The sequence below is a fragment of the Pinus tabuliformis genome, chromosome 7, assembly GCF_031772625.1.
Source record: "Pinus tabuliformis cultivar Carrire ecotype Pingquan chromosome 7, CPIR1, whole genome shotgun sequence".
Lineage (NCBI taxonomy): Eukaryota > Viridiplantae > Streptophyta > Pinopsida > Pinales > Pinaceae > Pinus > Pinus tabuliformis.
The window spans coordinates 929,518,533-929,536,783 of NC_142293.1; the positions used below are offsets into that span (position 1 = coordinate 929,518,533).

General features: G+C 40.1%; 1 pseudogene; it reads left to right on the forward strand.

Annotated features, from left to right (window-relative positions):
- LOC149250693 (MADS-box transcription factor 4-like) overlaps positions 1–17,603 on the forward strand; it is a 32,738-nt pseudogene extending 15,135 nt beyond the window's left edge.
- The last annotated feature ends 648 nt before the right edge of the window (positions 17,604–18,251 follow it).

Genomic DNA, 18,251 nt, shown 5'->3' on the forward strand with positions numbered 1-18,251 from the left:
AACTGAACATCTCTGCTACATAAACCAAATGAGGCCTCATGGGCCTAGGCCATACCAGCAGGGCATGCAAGGGTCATCCCATGCATAAAACAACCCTAACCAGACCACATCCATACCTTCTTGGGGGCCCGCTACTCAACCTCCCTGGTTTACACCTCCTCCTTGGTCCTTTTCACCTCAGTATCATTCCCAGCCAACCAACTAGTCATTTCAACCATATTCTCTGCCACAACCTTAGTGGAATGCACCACCCAAGGGTGGAGGCCCCCATACAATAATGCTTCGGATTTATTTCCTTCACCACCTAAACCACAAATTTTACTCTCTACTCCACCTAAACAATGTGAGATGCCTCCCCATCCAAATCTGAACCCGAACAATAGGCATGCGCAACAAGTATACAGTGGAGAGACATCCTATCTAGCTTATGTTGTGGAAATTCAGGAAATCAACCTAAGACCTGGGAGAATACTCCTAGACAACCAACCTCTACCACCACCTAGGGAGGTTGAGGAAGAAAGTGAGGAAAGCATGCCTAAAGTAAATCCACCACCCTTCACTGGGAGATTAACCCAACAACTCTAGCCTACCCTAGAATAGACTCAACTTCTAGGAGAATTGAAAAGCCTATGTGTCATAACTCCACTTCTCCAAGCTATAAAAGATGTACATATTTACAACAAGTTGATTAAGGAGAAGTGCTTCAAGCATCCAAGGAGGTGAAGAAGAGATGCCCCTACCATTAACGTCATTGGAAAGTTGTCCGACTTAATGCTGGGGTAGGTAATCTATCCAAAGTATTTGTACCCTGGAAGCCCTATAATAGATGTGCACATCAATGGCACCATTGTCCCACACACTTTGATTGATCTTGGGGCTTCCATTAATGTGATTATAAAGGACGGTATGCTCAAGCTCAACCTCCAAGGTTCATTGAGAAATACCACAATTGTTCTGCAAGTTGCAGACTGCTCAATAGTGGCCCCTTAGGGGGTTGTGGAGGATGTGATGGCCTCCATTGACTCTTGGGAATACCCTGCAGATTTCCTGGTTCTCCAGTCTAAGGCCAAGCTTACTGGTTACCCTATCATCCTTGGGAGACCGTGGCTAGCCAATGCTGATGTCTACATTAGCTACAGGGCTGGGAATATGACTATCAAGAATGGGCATATGTCCAAGCAGTTAGTCCTATATCCTCCTGCCCAACCATGTCTAGAACATGCCTTACCTTTATGGCTGGAAGAGGAGGAAGAAGATGAAGTTTATTCTGCTCAACTCTATACCTTAGAAACAACCATGGGAGGGGGACAACCAGATGAAGATGATTTGATCGAACACGTACTCCAAAGTCCAACTCCCAGCACATTTTCCTTAAAAGAAGTAGTAAAGGAAACACATAAAAAGCATTAGATTGATCTATGCTTAGCCGATTCCAACCCTATACGTGTCAAACCCATAGAATTCAGCCCTGAGAGAACTTTGAAAGTCAACCCTTCTCTTTCTGTACACTAAGAAGAAAATTTGTGCAACATGCTCAAGGAACATTTTGATGCCTTTGCTTGGAGTTACAAAGCACCCCTCGGTGTGTACTCACCACATTTATATCAAAGAAGGTTGCAAACTAGTCTAGCAACCCCAAAGGAGGATGAATCTAGCTCTCAAAGATATAGTCAAAGAAGAACTGCAAAATCTGCCAGATACAGGATTCATTTACCCTATCTTCGACAGTGAGTGGATCTCTCCTTTGGCATTGTTTCCAAAGAAAAATAGTAAGTGGAGGATTTTTGTCAATTACAGAGAGTTAAACAAAGCCACAAAGAAGGAATATTTTCCTTTACCTTTCATCGACCAAGTGCTAGATGGCCTTGAAGGGAAAAATTTTTTTCTCTTTCCTAGATGGATTCAATACAATCAAATCCAGATCAGTTGGGAAGACCAGGATAAAATCACCTTCATTTGTCCCTGGGGTACTTTCACTTATAAGGTCCTTCCTTTTGGCCTACGCAAAGCTCCTGCCACTTTCAAGAGAGCAGTCTTGAGTATCTTTGCCAAGTTAGTCCATGATGCATTAGAGATTTATATGGATGATTTTACACCTTATGGATGTTATTTCCAAGATGCTCTTTCCAACTTAAGTAAGGAGCTGAACAAATGCATTGAAATGAGCCTATCCCTTAGTCTTTATAAATGTGAGTTCTTGATGGATGCAGGGACTGTGCTAGGTCATTGAATATCCCATCAAGGACTGCACATGGACCCAAACAAAATAGCTATCATTCGAAGGGTTCCACCTCCACAAAAGCAGAGAGATGTCAAAAGCTTCCTAGGGTTAACTAGATACTATCGAAGGTTTATAAAAGGATTCAACAAGTTAGCTTCTCATTTATTTGGGTTGTTGGCCAAAGGCTCTGAGTTTGTATGGTCAAAACGCTATCAAGAGGCCTTGGACACCCTGAAGGACAAATAACCACTACACCGATTCTCTGAGGCCCAAATTGGGCCCTTCCCTTTTCATAGACATGATGATGCCTCACACAAAGCCATAGGAGCAGCTCTAGGCCAGATAGATGGAAAAATTCCTTATTCTATTTACTTTATCAATAAGAATCTATCAAATGCCTAACTGAACTACATAGTAGCTGAAAAGGATCTCCTGGTTATTATGAATTCACTGAACAAATTTAGGCATTACATTACAAGTTATCAAACATTTGTACATATTGACCATGCTGCAATCAAATATTTAATGAATAAACCTGATATGAATGCTTGGATTATTAGATGGTTACTTTTATTACAATAGTTTGATCTAACTATTGTTGATAAGCCTAGCAAGGAAAATTTTGTTGCAGGTTTTTTGCCCAGATTAACTTTGCATGCAGGTGAGGAGGTAATAGTTGATGATTAGTTACCAGATCAACACTTATTCACCATTTCAGTTCTCTCTCCATGGTTTTCTGACATAGCAAACTATTTGGTATCTACACAATTCCCACCAAGCTTGTCATCCAAAGAGAAAAGCAAGATTGTGAGGAAGAGTGCCCCATTCACTTGGATGGGGGACAACCTCTTCAAACTAGGCTAGGATCAAATTCTGAGAAGATGTGTCAGGGAAGAGGAAGTCTTTGACATCCTTATGACCTGTCATGATGGGCCTTGTGGAGGTCACCTTTTAGCAAAGAGGACAACATTCAAGGTGTTACGAGCTAGTTATTATTGGCCAACTCTTCATTAGGATGTGAAAAGATATACTAGTCAGTGTGATCGATGCTAAAGGATGGGAAATCCTACTCCAGAGGATGAAATTCCTCTGCAACCTCAAGTGAATTTAGAGCCATTTCAAGTGGGGCATGGATTTCATTGGGCCTATTGACACTCCTTCCAAGAAAAAGCAGTATATCATTGTGTGCACTAAATATCTGACTAAGTGGATTGAAACCAAGGCAATCAAGGCAACACCAGAGGAGAAGTTGTCTAAGTTCTAAAGGGATAATGTATTCTACAAGTCTGGGTACCCTAGAGAACTGGTCATTGACCAAGGTAGCCAATTTACCTCCAACATGATTGAAGATTTGTTAAGCTAGCAGAAGATTAAGCATAGAACCTCCACTCCTTATCACCCACAAGATAATGAGCAAGTGGAGGTGACCAACAGAGTGCTAGAGGGCATTTTAACCAAAGTAATTAGTAGGAGTAGAAAATATTGGGCAGATAGACTAGTTGAGGCCACCTGGGCCTATAATACCACCTAAGAAAAGGTCTATGGGAAGAAGTCCCTTCTGTCCATTGAATTTGAGTATAATACATTGAGGATGGTAGCCCAACTAGATCTAGATCTCAGCAGTGCACAAAAAGAGAGATTTCTCTAGTTGAATGGTTTATATGAGTTCAGAATGCAGGCCCTCCTACACACAGAGGTAACTCAAATTCAAAGGAAGATCTGGCATGGTAAGAACATCAGGGATAAGCAATTTCAAGAAGGTGAATGGGATTTGTTATATGATTCCAGATATAAATACTTTAAGGGAAAGTTAAGGACTAGATGGTTAGGGCCTTATGTTATAGAGAGATGTCATGATAATGGTTCAGTGTAGACCAGAACCATAAATGCAGAGGCCATTCCTTTACCTGTTAATGGGCAAATATTGAAAGTTTACAAAAGGCCATTGTCAAGGAAAGAGTTAATAGATGGTATCAACAGAACAGTGATGGTGGTGGATCAAGTCTCAGCTCCTACCTCATCAAGCCATTGAGAAAAGAAAAAGTAAGAGACTCAGGTGAAAACCTCCATGACGCACCTGAGTCCCACTATTGGGTTGAAAAACTCTTGAGGCAGACCAATGCTGTAAAAACAAAAAAAATAAAAAAATAAAAAGATCTCTGTGTGAAAACCTCTATTGAGGCTCCTAGGGCAAACAACTAGGATGAAAACCTATTGGAGGGAGACTAGTTGTTTAAAAAAAAAAAAGATAGAGAAAAGAAAAATATGAAAATGTTGTTTGCAGGTCAACAGGAGGATGATCAGAGAAGCAATGGAGAATCAAAAGGGACCTATTTAGCTCATATTTTTATTTCTCCATTCATTATCCTTCACCATTCCACCATTCCTTTCAATTTTTCACTCATTTGACTTAGTTTGCAAGGGTTATATGTTTTATACAGGATTCCTTGTAAACCTACAGGATCCCCTAGAAACCTACAGGATGATCCTGTAGGAATTACAGTGGCTTGGGAATCCTAAAGGAAGTAACCCTAGGGAAAGGAAATGACCTACCCATGTCAAGAAAAATAAATTCCTACATCACCATCTCATTACCATACCACTCTCCACCTTGATCACCCCTGCATTCATCATTAAAAAAATCAGTTTTCAATTTTTTTACAGTTTTCAAGAAAAAAATACAAAGAAAAAAGATGAGACAGAGAGCAAGGGGAACAAGACCTGAAGGTTGTTTTTCATTATTCACACACCCCTAGACCTCCTCTCTATCCATGTTCATCATCCTTAGGTCCCAACAATGGAATATGATTAAAATTTTTGAGGGAGAAGTAGCTACAGGACATCCTGTAACAGACTATCCCACCAAACATAAATCATAGGTTGCAACAAGTTTCAAGTATGGAGATCCAAGGGAAGAAGAAGCTCCTCCATAGTAGCATCAACATCATCATCCTCAACACCAGTACCTGCACATCAAAAAAATCATCAAAGGACAATATATAAAAAAAGAGAGGGAGAAATCACGTGTAGCCAACATACAAAAAACACCTCATTTCTTCAACAAATTATAGCAAGATATTGTTACGATAGGTAATTATCTCGCTTCACTCTCTCATTTGCATAATGTAATCAAAATATGTAAAGATTGTGAACGAGTTGGTTTATAAGTGAAAGGTGGCCAGTTAACTTGGCCACCTTAGTTCAGTCAACGAGGAGAAAATAGTTAGTCCTCACACACGTGGCATCAGTCAAGTCAAAGAAAAGGAGGATGAGATCGAAAGAAGTTAATACTATGGATGGTTATGAGGTGAGGGGAATGACAATGTGGTAGTGGGGACCAACAGTTCAAAAATATAAATTTGTACCTTGGCTGCCAGCACACAACTGCACTCAACTTGACCATAAGAGGAAATAAACGTTGATCCCCATCCATACATGCATTCACCTTCTCAAGGCTCACACTAGAAAAGTAGCTCTCGGCCTTCAAGCAAACTATAGGAGAGGGAAACTTCATTGTTTTCCTACGCAGGACCTCCTATAGGATGCTATAGAAAATCCTACATGATCCCCCAGGAATCCTACAAGATACAATCAGGCAGTCTACAAGATTAGAAATGAGCAATTTCGGACGAGGAAACATAGGGGTTGGCTACATCAAGCATGTAGGAATTTACAGGGTAAGTTCCTCAGAAAGAACACCAAAAGGACACCGCTCACAACCAGATCACAGATCAATACACCAGTATTTTGACGTGGTTAAAACCCTCAAAGAGGGAAACAGTCCACGGCCTATCCCAACGTGGGTACTACAGGCAATTTATTAATCGAAGAATGAAAATTTACATAAGCTTCTCTCATGCACGGATTACCCGAACAATGACCCTCCATGCGCTTTAAATAGAACTCATGGACCAATCGGGTGTCAAGCCACGGATCAAATGTCGGTAATACCGAGGAGAGAATGAACCGTCGGATCACTACATATCGTGACCGTCGGATTGTAAGTTACAATATGTACAACGGTAAAGAAACACACTTTACCTAACTCTATACCTAACTCTAAACTAGACCAAGTTGTACTTAACTATTTCCTATGTGTCGGAATATCCTAACATCCCCCCTTAAGAACAACTTGGGATAGGATTGAAGGATTTACAAATATGACACAATAGGAGAAGGAAGGAGGCACTAGAGCCTATCCCCCCTTAGTGACAACTTCCTGAACTCCAAGCATATATCGAAGTTTAGTGAACTTCGCCTCTGTGAGAGCCTTTGTGAAGATGTCTGCAACCTGATCATCTGTTGAACAATATTGCACTTCAAGAACATGGTCATGAATGAGCTTTCTGATGAAGTGCATGTGTAGTTCAATGTGTTTGCTGCGCTGATGGATCTTTGCATAGCTGAATGGCACTTTGATTATCACACCAAAGTGTGGTTGGATGCTGCTGCTCAAAGCCAAACTCTGATAGGATCTGACGAAGCCACAAGGCTTCCTTACTAGCTTCCACGGCACCATGATACTCTGCTTCTGCTGACGAAAGAGAAATGGCAGCATGTTTCTTACAAGCCCATGTAATAGGTCCCGAACCAAGAGTGAAGACATAACCGGCAGTAGACTTCCGATCATCAGGGTCACCAGCCCAATCAGAATCAGTGAAACCAACTAACAGAGGAGCTGCACTATAATGAATCCCAAACTGTACTGTACCTCGAACATAACGAAGTATTCTTTTAGCTGCTTTCCAATGACTTTCACGGGGGTTTTGCATAAAACGAGCAACAAGGCCAATAGCAAAGGAAAGATCAGGACGAGTATGGGTTAAATACAAGAGTTTTCCTACAAGTTGACGGTATAAGGTAGCATCAACTTCAGGAGAAGTACAAGAGACTGAAAGTTTGACTCCATACTGAAAGGGAGAAGGGGCTGGCTTACAGTCTTCCATGTGAAAATGATGAAGAATATCACAAGCATACTTGGACTGGGAAAGGAAAATACCCTCCTTGGATTGCAAGACTTGAAGATCGAGAAAATAGTGTAAGTGTCCTAAGTCTGTCATTTCAAATTTCTTTTTAAGGCTGGACTTCACATGGTTTATAAGGTTGGGATCACTACCAGTAAGAATAAGATCATCAACATAAAGAACAAGGATGATAAGAGAGTTGCCCACTTTCTTGGTGTAGACAGTATTGTCAGAATGACACCTAGAAAATCCAGATTCTAAAAGAAAGCTATCCATTTTGGCATACCAAGCCCGAGGAGCTTGCTTGAGGCCATAAAGGGATTTCTTAAGTCGACAAACAAGGCTAGAGTCTGTTTGTATGAAGCCAATGGGTTGTTCCATATAGATTTCTTCCTGCAAGTCCCCATGCAAGAAGGCAGATTTAACATCCATCTGATGGACTTCCCATTTTAAAGAGGCAGCAAGGGAAAGAACAAGGCGGATAGAATTCATTTTGGCAACAGGGGAGAAGGTTTCAATGTAGTCAATGCCTTCAACCTGTGAAAAGCCCTTAGCAACGAGACGAGCTTTATGTTTATCAACTTTCCCATCTGGTCCATACTTGGTTCTGTAAACCCATTTACATCTAACAAGTTTGCGTCCCTTTGGTAGAGGAACAAGATCCCATGTATCATTTGTCATCAATGAATGATATTCTTCATTCATAGCTGCTTCCCAATGTGGATGGCCTGAAGCTTCTGCAAAAGTGTCAGGATCATGATTTACTGGAGCTTGAGCCAGTAAAGAAGAGGCTCTTTCAAACTGAGAACGTGTACGTCGCTGATCTGTAGGATCACCGGCAAGATCACCTACTGCATCCCGAGTAGCACGGACCCATCTTGGAAGTTGAGGATCCTGAGAAGGTGGGGGAGGATTATCATCCTCACTTTCATCATCTGAAGAAGAAATGTTTTCAAAAGTAGAAGAGATAGGAAGAGGTGGCACATCTGCCGGACTAGGCTCGCAGGCCGATTTATTTTCATCAAATTTTACATATCTTCTAATGATAACATTTTTGGACTTAAATGGAATAAGTCTATAACCTTTTACATCTTCAGAATATCCAAAAAAAGTACATTTCTCACTCTTAGGTTCTAAAGCTTTATGCTTTTCATCTGGAATATGGGCCCATGCTTCACTTCCAAACACACGAAAGTGACTTACATCTGGTTTAATGGAACTCCAAGCTTCTTCTGGAGTGATATTCTCTAGAACCTTAGTAGGAGTGCGATTGATTATATAATTTGCACAATTAATTGCTTCGGCCCAAAAACTAAGACTGAGTCCTTTAGATTGCAGCATACAATTAGCCATTTCCTTTAAGGTGCGATTTTTCCTTTCAGCTACACCATTTTGTTGTGGAGTGTATGGAACAGTTTGTTGCATTTGAATTCCATTTTCGGTGCAAAAGTTGATAAATGTGTATTTAACATATTCTCCACCATTATCAGTTCTTAGCTTAAGAATTTGATGTCCAGATTGTTTTTCAACAAAGGCTTTGAAGGCCAAAAATGTGTTAAATACTTCGCTCTTGAGTTTTAAGAAGTATACCCAAGTGCATCTGGAGAAATCATCAATGAAAGTTAAGAAGTACTTGCAGCCAGAGAATGAAGCAACAGGAAGAGGACCACATAAATCACTGTGCACAAGCTATAAAGGGGCTGAGGCGTGCCAAGAGGCACGTTTGTCAAAACTGTCCCGATGATGTTTTCCGAGTACACATCCGAAACAAACACCATCTCTGCAAGATACCATAGGAAGACCTGTCACCATATTTTCTTTACATAGATGCTGAAGGGAGCGATAGTTTAAGTGACCAAATTGCTCATGCCAAAGTTTGCTCACTTCATCATTATGAGCAACAAATACTGAGGGAAGATTTGATGACCCAAAGTTGTGAAACTTATACAACCTTGTGGAATCATCAGCAAGACCAGTAGCTAGAATCTGTTTAGGATCTTTTAGATCCTTGATTACAACATCATGAGGTGAAAATTCAACAATTTTACCTTCACCTGAATGAGTTATCTGATAGACAGATAGAAGGTTGCAGGATAAGGTTGGAACACATAATACATCATTAAACTGACCATTGTCTAGATGAACAGTTCCAGTCCCTACAACATTAAGAGATCTATCATCACCAACATATATATTTTTGGTGTTACAATCATTTAAAGAAGAAAACAAGGCTTGGTTTTTGGCCATGTGATAAGAGGCTCCAGAATCAATGAGCCACTCATGAGAATGAGAAGAAGAAGAAGATACATTTAATGCATAACCAGACTGAGATGATTGACAACGACATGCAGAAAGTGCCATTCCGGAAGTTGAAGTTGAAGTAGGCTCCACATGGATGTTATGTTTCTTCATTGCGGCTTCCAAGGCTTCCATCTTCTTAAAGCATTTAGATTCTAAGTGGCCATCTCGATTACAAAAGTTGTAATGTCTATCAGTCTTCTTCCATTTGTTTTTATTGGTCTTATCATTTTGCTGAAATGATCTTTCATTTTGAGGCTGAGTTGGTTTAGGACCATTATTTTGAGGATATGACTTCTTAGGATTCTTTGAATTTGGTTGCTGCTGGGCGGCTAACGCTTTCGTGGAAGAGTTTCCAAGATTAAGAAGACCAAGGTGTAAGAGTTTTTCTTGTTCTCTTATTAAGGAATCACAAAAGGAGTCAAAGGAAGGGGCCTTGTAGTCTTTTCCTTGACAAATGAAAGTTTCCCTTGTAGAATGGAAAGTGGAAACAAATACAGAGTAGGCTGGTCCCAACTTAGTAAGGATGGAATAAATAAGGTTACCATCTTCTTTCTTAACTTTAACACCTTCCAAGAGATATCTAAGGGTTTTGAATTTGGACAAGAAATCTTCAATGCAAGAAAAATTATTAGGATCCAAAGTAAGCAACTCATTTTCAAGTTGATGGGCTCTAATTTCATTTTTAATCCCAAAAACTTTAGCGAGTTTTTCTAATGCTTCATGAGGAGTCTTAAGTTCTGCAATGTGGAATCTAAGATCAGGAGAAATAGACATCCCTATCAAACCACGTGCTTGATCTTGTCTATTTTCCCATTTTGCAGCCTTGTCTTCATCTTTTGGTTTCTTCTCTTGGTCTGTAGCTATTCTGAAGAGACCTTTACTTCTAAGTAAATCTTCCATGTAGGCTACCCATTGGAAGTAGTTAGTGCTGTCAAGAATGACTTGGCATGGACTTTCCATTTTTTAAAAAACAAAACTGAAGTTGAAGATGCTGAAAGTAAGTGTTCCAATGGATAGATCTCGAAAAAATAGGCGGTTTTAAGAAAAACGGCTTTGAAAAAGGCTTCCGGATGAAGAAGTTATGGCTTTTTGAAAAAAAATTGTTGACGTTGCCGGCAAAGTGCGCGAATGTGCGGGAATGAAAAAGTCCACCCTCACAAAATGGAGACTTGAACCCAAGACCTCTACTCTCTTAAAATAGCTTTGAACCAATTGATCTATACAAAAAATTTGAGAGAGAGAGAGAGAGAGAGAGGGGGGGGGCCTTGGTTTGCGTGCTTGCCTTGAGAAAGCTCTTTTTCCCTACAAAACACAAAACACAAAACCCAACACGAATATGCAAAGAAAAACGAACCTTGCGGCTCGAAGTTAGCTTTAGCCAAAAAACTAGAAATTTAAAAAAAAAATCTCAAAGTTAGCTTTAGCCGAAAAACTAAATATTTTTCTCAATGTTTCTGATTTTCCGAGATCACACTAAGGTGCAGGGAAAAGAGCATACGCATGAGAAAAATCCTTCCTTTCTGTTTCTGATTTGCCCAGATCGCACAGAGTCGCAGGGCAAAGAGCATACGCAGAAATGAAAGGTATAGATCTGGTTAAAAAAAAAGGCTAAATAAACCGAAACCGAAATAAGCAGAGAGAAAATAACAGTAAACTGCAAAAAACACTGTATACCTCCCGATCTGAAAAATGACGCAGCTAGGGCTACCGGAAACCTTTTCGCGTGAAACGAAAGGGGTTCCTCACTGGAACAGATGCTCCGAACGCAACAGAGCAGTCCTCTCGGCCCGAAAGCAGTCAGAAACAGCAGATCTAGGAAACGACAGCCGCATGCAGTTCTACCGGCTTCAGATTTGGATCACCAACGGACGCAGCCCTCAAATAGCTCTGATACCATGTAGGAATTTACAGGGTAAGTTCCTCAAAAAGAACACCAAAAGGACACCGCTCACAACCAGATCACAGATCAATACACCAGTATTTTGACGTGGTTAAAACCCTCAAAGAGGGAAACAGTCCACGGCCTGTCCCAATGTGGGTACTACAGGCAATTTATTAATCGAAGAATGAAAATTTACATAAGCTTCTCTCATGCACGGATTACCCGAACAATGACCCTCCATGCGCTTTAAATAGAACTCATGGACCAATTGGGTGTCAAGCCAAGGATCAAGTGTCGGTAATACCGAGGAGAGAATGAACCGTCGGATCACTACATATCGTGACCGTCGGATTGTAAGTTACAATATGTACAACGGTAAAGAAACACACTTTACCTAACTCTAAACTAGACCAAGTTGTACTTAACTATTTCCTATGTGTCAGAATATCCTAACAAAGCATTGTAAGGATGTAGGCTCTACATTTCCTCCCATTTTTCTAGGTGAAAGGAACAAAAAATATTCTAGTTTTATTAAAATTGATAGTTGTATAAGGGAATTGTATCCACAGGAATTTCAGTCCCATTTCCTCTTTCATTAAAATTTTGTATCATACATCTCTTCTCCTCCATTCACCAGACAAAATGATAGGGGGGTTTAATAGAAGGGAGCCCATCAACACTGTGAGAATTCACCAACACCCTCCTATGCTAGAAATATTCACAAGGCATAATTAGATGGGTTACTTTGAGAAATTGAGAGGGTATGATGATGAAGTAGCCAAAGATTTTTCTCTCTCCCTCATTCCACTAACCATGACCCATGCCACTATTGTGGTAAGAGGCCTCTCCATAGAGCTCACCCCTGAACTCATAAGAATAATTACCACACTTCCCTTAGGAGTGCCTTGGAGAAGGGAAGACAAGGGAAATAGCTAAACTGCAAAGAAGAAATTCTTTCTAGAGGGAGAGGAGGCCATGGAAGACAAGAATGGAGTGAGAAGAACAAGCCTACCATACCCCTGGAATGAAATAAGCTACCACCTTATAAAATACATATCATGTGAAGGTAGGTATAGTGTGGTATATAGATACCACTTTAGGCTTCTTGAAGAATTGAGGTTTGTAGTAGATACACATCCTCAGCATAGACTCAACATACCCTACTTCCTTCTTAAATCCCTAATAGATATGAGCATAAAATTGAAGGAAGGAAACTACTAGCACCTGGGCTATCATGGGTTAATTAGACTCATCATAGAAGATTCCCTCCATAACCTTAGGATTCCTATCACATGGTAAACTTTCAGAGTGTTAGGCCCCTATACTACTAGTGTAACCCCTTATTGTTATTAGTACAACCCACTTATTATATTGATGTACCCATGTAGTGCCCATATTCTTACTATTGTGCCCCATAGAAGCCCACTATTGTTATTATTGTGCCCTTACATTATTATTGTTATGTCGACTCTGAATATGTTATGACCCCTTAGACTCCTATATATAGAAAGGAGGTATTTTCATTTATATCATCGAAGAGTTGTTCATTTATGTAATGTAAAGGAGGTTGCCCCCTCGAAGAGGCTGAATTCTAAGGCGTTGATATATCTTTTCTATCTTTTTCTTGAGCTGGTTTCATAACACAGAGACATACAGACAGAAGAGGATATAAAAGCCCTCGCATATGACAAAATCCCTACTGCCAGTGAAAGGGATGAAGAGGAAATAGATGAGGAAGAAGAGGAAGAGAAATAGAAGGAAAGTGGTGAAGAAACAGAGGAATATGCCAAGGAGGAAATAGATGAAGAAGATGAAGAAGAGGAGAAAGATAAAGATGAAAAGAGGAATGGAAAAGAGGAGGTAGAGGACAAGGAGGAGTCACCCAAGGTGTCTCCAGAGCCCACTGAGAGAGAGGTAGCAGCTACCCTCACTTCCCTTAGCACCCCTATCAAACAAAAAGGCAAAAGACAGAGACAAACCCCATTATACTTTAGAACAAGAAAGAGTACAAGGATAAGGTAGGGAAAACCTCAAACTCCCACCAAGGTTCCCATTGTTATTGAAGACTCACCTAAACAACAAGAAAAGATGGCTCCTCTTATTAAAACTCAAGGAGAAGGATCCTCAGCACAAACCTCCCCTAAGTCTCCTATCACTTATGAGAGAAGGCCTGTGACTAGATCTGCCTCATCCAAGGGAAAGGACATCCTACAGGATAAAAATAAGGACCTACAGGCAGTGGAGTCAATCCTACATGAAACTCTGCTAAACCTACAAGAAACTCAAAAATTGGATAAGGAAGGGAGTATGCAGTAAGAACCAAAGAAGGATGACCTAGAGCTAAGGGAACCTAGTCCTCAACCTAACCTTGAATCCTACTACAGATTTATTGAAGGGGGTAGGTTCATTCCACAAAAATTTGTCATCCCATTATTCTTTGAGCTTGAGAAAGAAAGGGCTAGAACACATAGATGGATGTAGATTATCAAGTCCAATGGAGTAGAGGACATAGGTCACATGGAGGAAAAGCTCAAAGAGATGGGAAGAGAACTAAGAAGCCAAAGGGACAGGGAGGCCATAATGAAAAATCATTTGGGGGCATAAAATGCATGGTTGAAAGGACATCTGCAAGAAAAAGAGAATCAATTAGCAATAATGGCCAGTCTATCTTTAGAGACAATCCAGTGTAGGATGCCAGCTAAGTCCTATGCATTATACCTTAGGGAATAATGGCTTCAGTTCCAAATCAAGACCCTAGCACAAAGAGGAATTATGCCATTCCAAGTTTATAGATATTACATTGATCTTTGTTATCAAAGCACATTAGAGGATATGGCTAAGATGTCTGAGTTCCACTTGCATAACATGGCCCTAACAGATCTGAATGTATGGGACTCTAATGCAAAACTAGGGGATCTGCGGTTGATGGCTTTGGCATCATGGATGAACCATGAGGAAGAAAGGACTACAGAAATGAAGAATATATTGGCAAGGGAAAAAACAAAGCCTCTCATGATAAGAGATGAGTAGTCAAATCCAATGGCTATCATCAGCCCACATAATTTAATTGAAAATGATCCTCAACTTGCACCCAGGTATCTTGCTACCCAAGAGCAAGAAATTACACATTTTGAGGATATGTTCAGGCCGTTAGGGGATGATATCATGCAAGCTTGCCAAAGGAGCTCGAATACTCTATCATATAGTTTGAAAATCAGAGAGTACCATTCTCCTCAAGGAATGAGAGAAGGACTGAACATGACACTCATGTACAAGCAAAACATACAAAGGCTCAAAGTCAATTGGATTTGCTTGAGACTTAGTCCACCACTACTCTTGGGGATGTTAGAAGGAAGTAAGGAAGAGGAAGGAAGAAAGCAATAGGAGGAGATAGAAAGGAAGCCAGGATCCTATGCACAAGAAGAGAAAACCACAAAAAAAGCATGGGATGTTAGGGAGGCCACCAGGGCTATGAAAGATATGGATATTGATTGAGTTGCTCAGAGGATGAGAAGCACTTTCAGTAGGGGTGTGATGATGAGCCTCATCATTGGGTAACTATATGGACTTTAATTTACCTCCTATCTTAGTCAAATCAACTCTCTTCACAATTTATTACATGTTTTGATTATATTTTGTTTAATGAAATGAGTCAAAGTGAGATATTATGCCTAGTGGAGTAATGTGCATTGAATGCAGGTTTGTGAGAGAAAATTAGGGAATTTTGGCAATATTAAAGGCTAAAACTCGGATGGGACAAGCAAGAGAGATTAAAAGAGGTAAATCCTCCTCATTTACTCCTCCCTCATTCAAATATGCCTCCATCAATCACACTAGCTCGGAGTACAAGCAACGAAGTCATGAAGATCAAAAGGCAGTTGAGCAACTGATAGTCAAAGAGTTATTTTATCGTGAGTTTGGGAGCTGAGCCTCCCTATATTCAAGGAAGTCGTTGGGTACTTCAATTGTATAAATAAAGAGGCCTAGAGCCTCATTAGGATTCGAATTTTTGTAGTGAAAACACTAATTATTTTGAGCTCAAGACTTGTGGAAGACATTGCTATGTAATTTTTTGTTTTGATAATGAGAATGAGTTTTTTCTTGATCCAGCACTGAGTTAACTCAGAGGGCTGAAGCTCTTGGGTTAGGGGCCAGCCCTAGCAGTAGAGGATCCTCTTCTTGTATCTGTATGCTTAGATTTATTTCATGGATTCATGGTTAAATTGTCCTTAGAAGTATTTCATTGCAAGTAGTGTAGATTTGATTAGTTTGTTTATTAGTTCACTTCCATTTGTGCTTTACTTCAGCCGTAGGTTAGAAGGGAAAAAAAGAATCAACAAGATGTCAGTAGGTGCCTTGGCCTCACCCCTTCCTTCAGGGATCATGATTTGAAGAAAGGACCCCTATGCAGCCCCAAAAAGACAAAATTCTACTTTCTCATAGAATTTGGAGTTTACTATACTTAAACCAACATTTGATCAGTTTGCAAGTGTAGGATTTAATTAACATTTCTTCCATCTTCAATCTTACAGTATATCTCATCAGTGATTTCATCTTGTTATGCAATTTTTCCTCATGCATGAAGTAAACAACTAGCTCATTAAACTCTGCTTTTCTAGCTAATTGAAATTCTTGTTTACATGATTTTTGGGAAAATATCAATGTTTGATGTAGTGCCAGTGTTTCAGAAGAAAATATAGATATCATAGTCAGCAACGTCCTCCCAACTTCATCCATCCATTATCATTCCTCACTTTCACTAAGATCCTCACCAATTTCATCATTTTTCATGGAAACTCCTCAAAGCATGTTGAGAAATCCAACCATCTCCCAACGTTGCTTTTGAGTTCTTAGTGATCCTAGGAATTTTATCACTCCATTCCACCCACCAAGCACCTTCCCTAAGCCTTCCATCACCTTTAGCACCCATCGTTTTGTTCTCAGCTGTATCTTGTAGAAATACAAGGAATCCTGTAGGTTTTTAGGACATCCTGTAGGTTTTCCTGTAGTGGCTTGTTTTGAGGCCGAATTGATGAAAAACATCTAGGAAGCCACACAAGGTCACCTAAGGTTCTCCCAAACCTTCCAACCATCCACCAGCATCCCTAAACCACCTTCCACAATCACAAAAAGAGATTAAATTTCACACTTGTTTTTCCATAAAAAGACCAAAAAGAAAAAAACAAATTTATTTAAGTCATTTACATGCACATTAATAATGTTTGATGTTTTGAAGTTCCATGCTTAGGACAATAGAATTTAGTACATGTTAGCTTGGCATTCTTGTAAAGCATAGTTTCTCCACAGTTAATTAGGAAATGGTGTTTTTTTAGCATTGGATTTCAGTCTTTTTCCTTATTGCAGTAGACCAGCTTTCTCTTAGAGTAGATTTCTCTTTCCCTCATTACTAATCAAGCTTCTTCTGAATCCATAGAATTCTGGCTTGACAAACCCTAGTGATCTCTTAGAATATGAATAGTGACAAAAGGTAGAACTATCACTTTTACTTGTGTATACAGTACTAGCACCTCCAAATTTGTACGAAGCCAGGGTTAATAAAGTAAAGCTAGTAGCCCCAAGAGTTGTAGCATTCTTGCTGCAATACTGGTGATGATCATGAACCTTGACACATTTGGCAGTTCCAACATGGTTAGAAATGGAAATTGTGGGTTAAAAGGCATGGGAGGCCTTTGATAAGGCCCAGTTTTCGGATTCCATCCTTGTTGATATGGGTTTTTCCCCCAAAGTGGCAGATTTTGACCATAAGGATCTTGATATTTACCCCAATGAGGGGTACCTTGACCATAAGGTACATTCTTCCCCCACAAAGGTGGGTTTTGACCAGGGTAAGGTTGATATTGACCTACCATAGGTTGTTGAGAACCATAAGGTGGATAAACATTTTGCGCGGCATATGCATTATAAGGTTATTGTTGCAATAACTGGCCCTGGTGATAAAACTATTGGCCCTACTACTGTAGGTGTTAACCTTGTGTTAGCAAGGGTTGACCTTGTTGATGTAAAAGTTGGTTTTTATACTACAAGGGATGACCTTGCTGCTACAACGATTGTTGGTAAGGCCCTTGCTTGTGCAAAGGTTGTTGATATTGCAGCGAAGGTTGCCCCTGTTGTTGCAAAGGTTGTCCCTGCTTCTGTAAAGGTTGTTGTTGAACAATCCTTTAAGGAATTCCTTGTTGGTACTGATAAGCTCCCGTTGGGAATTGATCATATGTAGTGGAAACAAGATTTTTACCAGCTTGCATATGAGGATATACTTGTGGAACAAAAGGTGGATTTTGAAGTGCTTGTGAAGCATATGGAATACAAGACTATTAGTGGGGTATCTAGGACAAATAAGGCTGTTGATAGTGGATATTACTTGCTCCAAATGGAATAGATGATCCAGCGAGATTATGAATACCACTAAAAGGTTGACTTACTCCAACCATGTGAGGTTGTGATCCACTCACATGGGTTCCACTTGAGACAAGAGGGATATTTGGAAATTTCCTCCCATGTTGCAAATATGGTGGCGGCACATTTTGTCCACTTGATGGGGGAGTTGAGGAACTTATAGACCTATTAACTGAAACTTTCAATTGCACCGGGATTGTAGGTTGGAATGAAAGAAATAGTTGTGTCGAAATAGTCGGTTGAATCAGAATTGAAGTAAGGACAAGGATATGAGAGGTCACGTTAGGAATAAACAAACCAAAAGTAGGCATAACATTCGATTACCAAATTGGATTTTGGTATAATGAAGAGGCACAGGCACTAGGAATTCTTGAAACTAGTTGAGCCAAGGTTGTATAACCAAGTGGAAGCATAATCCCACTATTTTTAGGAGGTCGTTGAGATGGAACACTTCCTACATAAGGATAAC